Consider the following 12,500-nt stretch of genomic DNA (forward strand, 5'->3'; position numbering starts at 1 on the left):
CAGGGATAAGGAAGTCTGGGCCAGGGATAAGGAAGTCTGGGCCAGAGATAAGGAAGTCTAGGCCAGGGATAAGGGAGTCTAGGCCAGGGATAAGGAAGTCTAGGACAGGGATAAGGAAGTCTAGGCCAGGGATAATGAAGTCTAGGCCAGGGATAAGGAAGTCTAGGCCAGGGATAAGGAAGTCTAGGCCAGGGATAAGGGAGTCTAGGCCAGGGATAAGGAAGTCTAGGACAGGGATAAGGAAGTCTAGGCCAGGGATAATGAAGTCTAGGCCAGGGATAAGGAAGTCTAGGCCAGGGATAAGGAGGTCTGGGCCAGGGATAAGGAAGTCTGGGCCAGGGATAAGGAAGTCTAGGCCAGGGATAAGGGAGTCTAGGCCAGGGATAAGGAAGTCTAGGCCAGGGATAAGGGAGTCTAGGCCAGGGATAAGGAAGTCTAGGACAGGGATAAGGAAGTCTAGGCCAGGGATAATGAAGTCTAGGCCAGGGATAAGGAAGTCTAGGCCAGGGATAAGGAAGTCTAGGCCAGGGATAAGGGAATCTAGGCCAGGGATAAGGAAGTCTAGGACAGGGATAAGGAAGTCTAGGCCAGGGATAATGAAGTCTAGGCCAGGGATAAGGAAGTCTAGGCCAGGGATAAGGAAGTCTGGGCCAGGGATAAGGAAGTCTGGGCCAGGGATAAGGAAGTCTAGGCCAGGGATAAGGAAGTCTAGGCCAGGGATAAGGAAGTCTAGGCCAGGGATAAGGGAGTCTAGGCCAGGGATAATGAAGTCTTGGCCAGGGATAATGAAGTCTGGGCCAGGGATAAGGAAGTCTAGGCCAGGGATAAGGAAGTCTAGGCCAGGGATAAGGAAGTCTAGGCCAGGGATAAGGAAGTCTGGGCCAGGGATAAGGAAGTCTGGGCCAGAGATAAGGAAGTCTAGGCCAGGGATAAGGGAGTCTAGGCCAGGGATAAGGAAGTCTAGGACAGGGATAAGGAAGTCTAGGCCAGGGATAATGAAGTCTAGGCCAGGGATAAGGAAGTCTAGGCCAGGGATAAGGAAGTCTAGGCCAGGGATAAGGGAGTCTAGGCCAGGGATAAGGAAGTCTAGGACAGGGATAAGGAAGTCTAGGCCAGGGATAATGAAGTCTAGGCCAGGGATAAGGAAGTCTAGGCCAGGGATAAGGAGGTCTGGGCCAGGGATAAGGAAGTCTGGGCCAGGGATAAGGAAGTCTAGGCCAGGGATAAGGGAGTCTAGGCCAGGGATAAGGAAGTCTAGGCCAGGGATAAGGGAGTCTAGGCCAGGGATAAGGAAGTCTAGGACAGGGATAAGGAAGTCTAGGCCAGGGATAATGAAGTCTAGGCCAGGGATAAGGAAGTCTAGGCCAGGGATAAGGAAGTCTAGGCCAGGGATAAGGGAGTCTAGGCCAGGGATAAGGAAGTCTAGGACAGGGATAAGGAAGTCTAGGCCAGGGATAATGAAGTCTAGGCCAGGGATAAGGAAGTCTAGGCCAGGGATAAGGAAGTCTGGGCCAGGGATAAGGAAGTCTGGGCCAGGGATAAGGAAGTCTAGGCCAGGGATAAGGAAGTCTAGGCCAGGGATAAGGAAGTCTAGGCCAGGGATAAGGGAGTCTAGGCCAGGGATAATGAAGTCTTGGCCAGGGATAATGAAGTCTGGGCCAGGGATAAGGAAGTATAGGCCAGGGATAAGGAAGTCTAGGCCAGGGATAAGGAAGTCTAGGCCAGGGATAAGGAAGTCTGGGCCAGGGATAAGGAAGTCTGGGCCAGGGATAAGGAAGTCTGGGCCAGGGATAAGGAAGTCTAGGCCAGAGATAAGGAAGTCTAGGCCAGGGATAATGAAGTCTGGGCCAGGGATAAGGAAGTCTGGGCCAGGGATAAGGAAGTCTGGGCCAGGGATAAGGAAGTCTAGGCCAGGGATAAGGAAGTCTAGGCCAGGGATAAGGAAGTCTAGGCCAGGGATAAGGACGTCTGGGCCAGGGATAAGGAAGTCTGGGCCAGGGATAATGAAGTCTGGGCCAGGGATAAGGAAGTCTGGGCCAGGGATAAGGAAGTCTGGGCCAGGGATAAGGAAGTCTAGGCCAGGGATAAGGAAGTCTAGGCCAGGGATAAGGAAGTCTGGGCCAGGGATAAGGAAGTCTGGGCCAGGGATAAGGAAGTCTGGGCCAGAGATAAGGAAGTCTAGGCCAGGGATAATGAAGTCTGGGCCAGGGATAAGGAAGTCTAGGCCAGGGATAATGAAGTCTGGGCCAGGGATAATGAAGTCTGGGCCAGGGATAATGAAGTCTGGGCCAGGGATAAGGAAGTCTGGGCCAGGGATAAGAAAGTCTAGGCCAGGGATAAGGAAGTCTAGGCCAGGGATAAGGAAGTCTAGGCCAGGGATAAGGAAGTCTGGGCCAGGGATAAGCGCAGACTGAACACATGTAATAGAACACAGACAACACCAGAGCTAAAACACAACAACTTGCTGAAGGAAAATTATGAGAATAAACCCCTTTAATCTTCATTTTCTCTGTTGTTTCTGCAACAAGCATTGGGACAGTGTCTGTGACAACATTACAGAGAAAGATTGAGCTAATTGTCACTAAAACCCAAAAACAAAAGTAAAACATCACCAAGGTAACACTTTAATGAAATAAAGTGACCAACACAACGCTGCGTCCAGTAATATCCACAACAGACCCGAATCCTCTTGGTGGAACGTTGTCTAATACATTAATAATAATAAGCCATTTAGCAGACGCTTTTATCCAAAGTCACTTACGGTCATGTGTGCATACATTTTTAACGTTTGGGTGGTCCCGGGGATCGAACCCACTACCCTTGGCATTACAAGCGCCGTGCTCTACCAGCTGAGCTACAGACGACCCATTCCCTAGCAGAACGCAGTGTGAGCCTGAGTCCGTTTTCTACCTTTGACTAATAAAGAAGAAGAGGACTCAGGAGGGAGAGTGTGTGTGTCCGTGTGTGTGTGTGTGTGTGTGTGTGTGTGTGTCTAGTGTGTGTGTGTGTGTGTGTGTGTGTGTCTGTGTGTTTCTGTGTGTGTGTGTGTGTGTGTGTCTATGTGTGTCTGTGTGTGTCTGTGTGTGTGTGTGTGTGTCTGTGTGTCTGTGTGTGTGTGTGTGTGTGACTGTGTGTGTGTGTGTCTGTGTGTGTCTGTGTGTGTGTGTGTGTGTCTGTGTCTGTGTGTCTGTGTGTAATGAAGCGGTACTCAGTCATTCTCTAGCTATAGATACATCTTACCGTGCATTTCACAGCATCTCTTATTAAAAGCCCAGTGTACTGCGACGTGTGTGTGCGGAGAGAATATTTGAACCCTCACACTGCAGTCTGGGAGCTATAAAAGAACCCGCGTTTACAGTATCAGGGTTGCTCCACGGGTACTGTGTGTCTGTATCACCGTGTGTGTATATGTGCTGCCTCAGCATGTGTGTGTGTTGTGGAGGACGTGGAGGTACCACTGGGCTAATTTAAAACTTTCCCATTTCTGGAGGCCTCTCTCTCTCTCTCTCTCTCTCTCTCTCTCTCTCTCTCTCTCTCTCTCTCTCTCTCTCTCTCTCTCTCTCTCTCTCTCTCTCTCTCTCTCTCTCTCTCTCTCTCTCTCTCTCTCTCTCTCTCTCTCTCTCTCTCTCTCTCTGAGTGGTTTGCCCTCATGGCCTCTGTAGTCTAGACGGGAGGGCCAGGTTGTTTTCTCATCCAGGGAGGGGGAGACGGCAGGTTGGTACCCCACTGAGAGGGCAGCTCAGGGGGCTAGGTTAGGCCCAGAGAGGCCCCTGGTTCCCACATACCCAGCAGTTAGCATTACCGTTAGGACACACAGAGGCACTGCACCACTAGCTTATAGTACTCTGTCTCACACAGGAGGCGCTGTCATAATGTATAATACTTTCATCAGTGTGCCAAATTTACTATAGTTATTATATTACATACAATAACAAGCCAAGTACACATGTTAACCAACAAAAAATGTACATTTGATCAGGGGAAAACTAACAACATAAATAATGCAGAATCTATATTGAATTTATCGCTATAACAACTTTTCTGGATAATTTCCAAGACATACAGAGAGATAGATGCACATTACAGTAAAATCTGTACATTTACAGAACATTGGTTACGTCAACACTATTCATATTTATGATGTAAACATTTGCATTATCTCATTATCTGGTTTATTGTTGATTTAGGTATGGTGGTGTGAGGTAGATTCACTCTCTAAAGGCTGTGCATCTCTGTGCGTTATTCTAGTACATATTTATTTCCTAAAAATAGACAGAGGTGAAATATTGCCTCTTCAACCAGGACAAGCAAAAAAAGGAGGAATGAATATAATCAGTCCATCTAATCAATACTCAGATCAAATATCAGCTTTCAATCGCTTTAGTACGTCCTGTTCTACTGCAGCAGTCTGATCAGAAAAAAACAGTCAGAGTCCCAAATGGCAACCTATTTCCTATGGGCCCTGTTCAAAAGTAGTGCACTAAATAGGGAACAGGGTGTGATTTGGATTATAAAAACATAGATATATGCTGCCTATATCCATATCTCAGGCTCTGAATAGGGAATAAGTTATTCGGTTTGAGCAATGAAAAGGTTTCCCTTTTCTCGTGTGTCTGTGTGTGTGTGTGTGTGTGTGTGTGTGTCTGTGTGTGTGTACGTATGTGTGTGTCTGTGTGTGTGTGTACGTATGTGTGTGACTGTGTGTGTGTGTCTGTGTGTGTGTGTACGTATGTGTGTGTCTGTGTGTGTGTGTGTGTGTGTCTGTCTGTGTGTGTGTGTCTGTGTGTGTGTGTGTGCGTCTGTTTGTGTGTGTCTCTAAGGAGCGAGGGAGAGAAAGAGAGAGGGAAAAAGAGAGATAGAGGGAGAGAGAGTGTGAGAGAGGACAGAGAGGGAGAGTGAGAGAAGGAGAGAGAGAGAGAAAGAGAGAGAGAGGGAGAGGACAGAGGGAGAGTGAGAGAAGGAGAGAGAGAGAGAGAGGGAGAGGACAGAGGGAGAGTGAGAGAGAGAGAGAGAGAGAGAGAGAGAGAGAGAGAGAGAGAGAGAGAGAGAGAGACAGAGAGGTGTAACTGATACCTGTTGACCCCTTCAGCATTTCCTCTTTCTTTTTATGACTTTCCTCTGAATCGTCACTCACCAGCTCTATCAACACGGACCAATCTCCATTCACACACACACTGAATAAAAATACAGTGGAGTTTCACAGCGTCACTAACAGCCACCAACTCTGCACCTGTGTTGCTGTACTGCCTCTGGGGCATCTCTTTATGGTGTTGACTACATTAGATGGACCATATGCATTTCTGCACATGCTTAAATACCTACCTAACTGCTGCTGCTGCCTGGATGCTGGGTTAGCTGGTATTTATAGTGGACCTCTATTTAGCTAGAGCCGTTTGTCATGTAAATCAGAGAGAAAGAGAGAGGAAACGCCACGCAGGCCTCGTTGAGAATTGACAACTCACGGGAACAATCTCAAATGGCACCCTATTCCCTATACAGTGCACTACTTTTGACCAGGGTATTGGTGGTATTCATTGGCAGTATCCACAGTAGTGCACTATATAAGGAATAGGGTGCCATTTGGGAGGCACACAAAGCATTCGCACTCCCACTGCAGGGGCCTACAGAGATGATAACCATGGGGAAACAGACGGATCAACAGGTAGATGGATGAATGCAACAACCCTGTATCTAGTCTTATATATAGCAATATTTGTCCAAGGCTCAGTGGAAAAAGAGATGTCAATCTAGTCAATCTCAATTTGACTTCCCTAGTTAAATAAAAGATAAATCAATACATGTCATGACCATATTTTTAAGTGTGTTCTATATAGACTATATTCTGGAGATGAAAAAGAGTATGCATATTATTTTCTATTCTAGATTAAACTGGAAAAACTCTGGACTTTAAAGTGTCAAAACCAAATGGAATAATGTCCTTAGTTCAGATAGAGCAGAGGTTAAATATGCATTGCACATTTAAATAATTTTATAAGCAGCGAACTGCTGAACTGCCAAAAAAATCAAAAGTGCAGTTTTTCTGGATTGTAGCGATTGGGCGAAAGCATAAGGAAATATTTAACCAGCCAATTGCAGTCAATTAGTTTGATCACGACAACTGTGTTTGTAATCTCTCAGTCACTCTACTCCTTCGGCTGTCTGACAGAGGGAAAACAAACATGTTATTTCTCTCTCTCTCTCTCTCTTTTCTCTCTTTCTTCCTCAGAACATGCTGGTGACTAATACGGTTTGGCAGACTGACCACAGCTCTCTTCACGCTTAAATATCAAACCAAACATTTCCTCTGCTGAGAGGGGTGGTCAGGCTGGAGGAGGACACTGTGGCTTTGTCCCAAATGGCACCCTAGTCCCTATATAGTGCACTACTTTTGACCAAGCCAAAGGAAAGACCTGGGTCACGGGTGTCAAATTCACTGGCCCAGAGAAAGATAGAGGGAGAGAGAGGGCTGGAGATGTAGAGAGAGGGAGAGGGCTGGAGATGTAGAGAGAGATCAGAGGGCTGGAGAAGTAGAGAGAGAGAGAGGAGAGGGCTGGAGATATATAGAGAGGGAGAGGAGAGGGCTGGAGATGTAGAGAGAGGGAGAGGGCTAGAGATGTAGAGAGAGAGGAGAGGGCTGGAGATGTAGAGAGAGGGAGAGGGCTAGAGATGTAGAGAGAGAGAGGGCTGGAGATGTAGAGAGAGGGAGAGGAGAGGGCTGGAGATGTAGAGAGAGGGAGAGGGCTGGAGATGTAGAGAGAGGGAGAGGGCTAGAGATGTAGAGAGAGGGAGAGGGCTAGAGATGTAGAGAGAGGGAGATCAGAGGGCTGGAGATGTAGAGAGAGGGAGAGGGCTGGAGATGTAGAGAGAGGGAGAGGGCTGGAGATGTAGAGAGAGGGAGAGGGCTAGAGATGTAGAGAGAGGGAGAGGAGAGGGCTGGAGATGTAGAGAGAGGGAGAGGAGAGGGCTGGAGATGTAGAGAGAGGGAGAGGGCTGGAGATGTAGAGAGAGAGAGAGGGCTGGAGATGTAGAGAGAGGGAGAGGAGAGGGCTGGAGATGTAGAGAGAGGGAGAGGAGAGGGCTGGAGATGTAGAGAGAGGGAGAGGGCTGGAGATGTAGAGAGAGAGAGGGCTGGAGATGTAGAGAGAGAGAGAGGGCTGGAGATATATAGAGAGAGAGATCAGAGGGCTGGAGATGTAGAGAGAGGGAGAGGGCTAGAGATGTAGAGAGAGGGAGGGCTGGAGATGTAGAGAGAGGGAGAGGAGAGGGCTGGAGATGTAGAGAGAGGGAGGGCTGGAGATGTAGAGAGAGGGAGAGGAGAGGGCTGGAGATGTAGAGAGAGGGAGAGGGCTGGAGATGTAGAGAGAGCGAGAGGGCTGGAGATGTAGAGAGGGAGAGGGCTGGAGATGTAGAGAGAGGGAGAGGGCTGGAGATGTAGAGAGAGGGAGAGGAGAGGGCTGGAGATGTAGAGAGAGGGAGAGGGCTAGAGATGTAGAGAGAGAGAGAGGGCTGGAGATGTAGAGAGAGGGAGAGGAGAGGGCTGGAGATGTAGAGAGAGGGAGAGGAGAGGGCTGGAGATGTAGAGAGAGGGAGAGGGCTAGAGATGTAGAGAGAGAGAGAGGGCTGGAGATGTAGAGAGAGGGAGAGGGCTGGAGATGTAGAGAGAGGGAGGGCTGGAGATGTAGAGAGAGGGAGAGGGCTGGAGATGTAGAGAGAGGGAGAGGGCTGGAGATGTAGAGAGAGGGAGGGCTGGAGATGTAGAGAGAGGGAGAGGAGAGGGCTGGAGATGTAGAGAGAGGAGAGGGCTGGAGATGTAGAGAGAGGGAGGGCTGGAGATGTAGAGAGAGGGAGAGGAGAGGGCTGGAGATGTAGAGAGAGGGAGGGCTGGAGATGTAGAGAGAGGGAGAGGAGAGGGCTGGAGATATATAGAGAGGGAGAGGAGAGGGCTGGGCCTAGCTGTGTCCATCCAAGTCTATTAGGAGACGTAGAGTAACAGGAATGTTGTATAGACGTAGAGTCACAGGACTTCAGACTACTTTGACCTGCTGCTCTTTTGGTTCACCTCTCCACAGACAGACAGACAGACACCCCTTACCTCCATACCCCTGGGGCAGATTTTACACTAAACTTACATAGGGTGGGGGGGAGAGGGATGGAGGGATGGAGGATCGAAGGATGAAGGATGGAGGGTGCAATTTCATGCCGTGACCGAAGGGTCTGGGACTTTGGAGGACAGCAACGCCAGGCACACAGCATGACATCCAGACACACACACACATACACACACCAAACACACACACATACTGTATACACACACACACACACACACACATACACACACCAAACACACACACACACACTCACACAAACAGCCAGAACGGCACCAGAAACACTAGAGACAAATAGCCTCAGTCGCTATGGGAGAGGAGAGGGGGCAGTGGAGAGGAGAGGGGGTAGTGGAAAGGGGCAGGTGGGGGCCGGCGAGGGCTCCCAACCGACCCGGGAACGATGACTGAGAATGAGAGACTGACAGCGCATGTAAAATTCATAGTGTCCCTTGGGCTTGGTAACTGAGAAATGGGCTCAATGGCCTCCCCGCTATTAAATGGTTGTTGATGCTTTAGCTAAAACTTTAATGGACCTGGTCTGTAGCTGGTAATGTAATGTATACACTGCTGATGGACCTGCTCTGTAGTTGGTAATGTATACACTGCTGATGGACCTGCTCTGTAGTTGGTAATGGCAGGTAGCTTAGTGGGTAAGAGCGTTGTGCCAGTAACCGAAAGGTCGCTGGTTCTAATCCCCGAGCCGACTAGGTGAAAAATCTGTCGATGTGCCCTTAAGCAAGGCACTTAACCCTAATTGCTCCTGTAAGTCGCTCTGGATAAGAGCGTCTGCTAAATGACTAAAATGTAAATGTAAATGTATACAGTGCTGATGGACCTGCTCTGTAGTTGGTAATGTAATGTATACACTGCTGATGGACCTGCTCTGTAGTTGGTAATGTAATGTATACACTGCTGATGGACCTGCTCTGTAGCTGGTAATGTAATGTATACACTGCTGATGGACCTGCTCTGTAGTTGGTAATGTAATGTATACACTGCTGATGGACCTGCTCTGTAGTTGGTAATGTATACACTGCTGATGGACCTGATCTGTAGTTGGTAATGTATACAGTGCTGATGGACCTGCTCTGTAGTTGGTAATGTAATGTATACACTGCTGATGGACCTGCTCTGTAGTTGGTAATGTATACAGTGCTGATGGACCTGCTCTGTAGTTGGTAATGTAATGTATACACTGCTGATGGACCTGCTCTGTAGTTGGTAATGTAATGTATACAGTGCTGATGGACCTGCTCTGTAGTTGGTAATGTATACACTGCTGATGGACCTGCTCTGTAGTTGGTAATGTAATGTATACACTGCTGATGGACCTGCTCTGTAGTTGGTAATGTAATGTATACACTGCTGATGGACCTGCTCTGTAGTTGGTAATGTAATGTATACAGTGCTGATGGACCTGCTCTGTAGTTGGTAATGTATACACTGCTGATGGACCTGCTCTGTAGTTGGTAATGTAATGTATACACTGCTGATGGACCTGCTCTGTAGTTGGTAATGTAATGTATACACTGCTGATGGACCTGCTCTGTAGTTGGTAATGTAATGTATACACTGCTGATGGACCTGCTCTGTAGTTGGTAATGAAATGTATACACTGCTGATGGACCTGCTCTGTAGTTGGTAATGTACTAGAGACAAATAGCCTCAGTCGCTATGGGAGAGGAGAGGGGGCAGTGGAGAGGAGAGGGGGTAGTGGAGAGGGGCAGGTGGGGGCCGGCGAGGGCTCCCAACCGACCCGGGAACGATGACTGAGAATGAGAGACTGACAGCGCATGTAAAATTCATAGTGTCCCTTGGGCTTGGTAACTGAGAAATGGGCTCAATGGCCTCCCTGCTATTAAATGGTTGTTGATGCTTTAGCTAAAACTTTAATGGACCTGGTCTGTAGCTGGTAATGTAATGTATACACTGCTGATGGACCTGCTCTGTAGCTGGTAATGTAATGTATACACTGCTGATGGACCTGCTCTGTAGTTGGTAATGTATACACTGCTGATGGACCTGCTCTGTAGTTGGTAATGTATACAGTGCTGATGGACCTGCTCTGTAGTTGGTAATGTAATGTATACACTGCTGATGGACCTGCTCTGTAGTTGGTAATGTAATGTATACACTGCTGATGGACCTGCCCTGTAGCTGGTAATGTAATGTATACACTGCTGATGGACCTGCTCTGTAGTTGGTAATGTAATGTATACACTGCTGATGGACCTGCTCTGTAGTTGGTAATGTATACACTGCTGATGGACCTGCTCTGTAGTTGGAAATGTATACAGTGCAGATGGACCTGCTCTGTAGTTGGTAATGTATACACTGCTGATGGACCTGCTCTGTAGTTGGTAATGTAATGTATACACTGCTGATGGACCTGCTCTGTAGTTGGTAATGTAATGTATACAGTGCTGATGGACCTGCTCTGTAGTTGGTAATGTAATGTATACACTGCTGATGGACCTGCTCTGTAGTTGGTAATGTAATGTATACACTGCTGATGGACATGCTCTGTAGTTGGTAATGTAATGTATACACTGCTGATAGACCTGCTCTGTAGTTGGTAATGTATACAGTGCTGATGGACCTGCTCTGTAGTTGGTAATGTATACACTGCTGATGGACCTGCTCTGTAGTTGGTAATGTAATGTATACAGTGCTGATGGACCTGCTCTGTAGTTGGTAATGTAATGTATACACTGCTGATGGACCTGCTCTGTAGTTGGTAATGTAATGTATACACTGCTGATGGACCTGCTCTGTAGTTGGTAATGTAATGTATACACTGCTGATAGACCTGCTCTGTAGTTGGTAATGTATACAGTGCTGATGGACCTGCTCTGTAGTTGGTAATGTATACACTGCTGATGGACCTGCTCTGTAGTTGGTAATGTAATGTATACAGTGCTGATGGACCTGCTCTGTAGTTGGTAATGTAATGTATACACTGCTGATGGACCTGCTCTGTAGTTGGTAATGTAATGTATACACTGCTTATGGACCTGCTCTGTAGTTGGTAATGTAATGTATACACTGCTGATAGACCTGCTCTGTAGTTGGTAATGTAATGTATACACTGCTGATGGACCTGCTCTGTAGTTGGTAATGTATACACTGCTGATGGACCTGCTCTGTAGTTGGTAATGTATACACTGCTGATGGACCTGCTCTGTAGTTGGTAATGTAATGTATACACTGCTGATGGACCTGCTCTGTAGTTGGTAATGTAATGTATACACTGCTGATAGACCTGCTCTGTAGCTGGTAAAGTATACACTGCTGATGGACCTGCTCTGTAGTTGGTAATGTAATGTATACACTGCTGATAGACCTGCTCTGTAGCTGGTAATGTATACACTGCTGATGGACCTGCTCTGTAGTTGGTAATGTAATGTATACACTGCTGATGGACCTGCTCTGTAGCTGGTAATGTATACAGTGCTGATGGACCTGCTCTGTAGTTGGTAATGTAATGTATACACTGCTGATGGACCTGCTCTGTAGCTGGTAATGTATACAGTGCTGATGGACCTGCTCTGTAGTTGGTAATGTAATGTATACACTGCTGATGGACCTGCTCTGTAGCTGGTAATGTATACAATGCTGATGGACCTGCTCTGTAGTTGGTAATGTAATGTATACACTGCTGATGGACCTGCTCTGTAGTTGGTAATGTAATGTATACACTGCTGATGGACCTGCTCTGTAGTTGGTAATGTAATGTATACACTGCTGATGGAACTGCTCTGTAGCTGGTAATGTAATGTATACACTGCTGATGGACCTGCTCTGTAGTTGGTAATGTATACACTGCTGATGGACCTGCTCTGTAGTTGGTAATGTATACAGTGCTGATGGACCTGCTCTGTAGTTGGTAATGTATACACTGCTGATGGACCTGCTCTGTAGTTGGTAATGTAATGTATACACTGCTGATGGACCTGCTCTGTAGCTGGTAATGTATACACTGCTGATGGACCTGCTCTGTAGTTGGTAATGTAATGTATACACTGCTGATGGACCTGCTCTGTAGCTGGTAATGTATACAGTGCTGATGGACCTGCTCTGTAGTTGGTAATGTAATGTATACACTGCTGATGGACCTGCTCTGTAGTTGATAATGTAATGTATACACTGCTGATGGACCTGCTCTGTAGTTGGTAATGTAATGTATACACTGCTGATGGACCTGCTCTGTAGTTGGTAATGTAATGTATACACTGCTGATGGACCTGCTCTGTAGTTGGTAATGTAATGTATACACTGCTGATGGACCTGCTCTGTAGCTGGTAATGTATACACTGCTGATGGACCTGCTCTGTAGTTGGTAATGTAATGTATACACTGCTGATGGACCTGCTCTGTAGTTGGTAATGTAATGTA

General features: G+C 47.4%; 1 protein-coding gene across 10 annotated transcripts in view; it reads right to left on the bottom strand.

The window, feature by feature from the left end:
• The window catches only part of LOC121549745 (eyes absent homolog 1-like), a 181,423-nt gene that overhangs the window by 43,976 nt on the left and 124,947 nt on the right, over positions 1 to 12,500 (bottom strand). The gene's annotated exons all lie outside the window — the stretch shown is intronic.

The sequence above is a fragment of the Coregonus clupeaformis genome, chromosome 34, assembly GCF_020615455.1.
Source record: "Coregonus clupeaformis isolate EN_2021a chromosome 34, ASM2061545v1, whole genome shotgun sequence".
Lineage (NCBI taxonomy): Eukaryota > Metazoa > Chordata > Actinopteri > Salmoniformes > Salmonidae > Coregonus > Coregonus clupeaformis.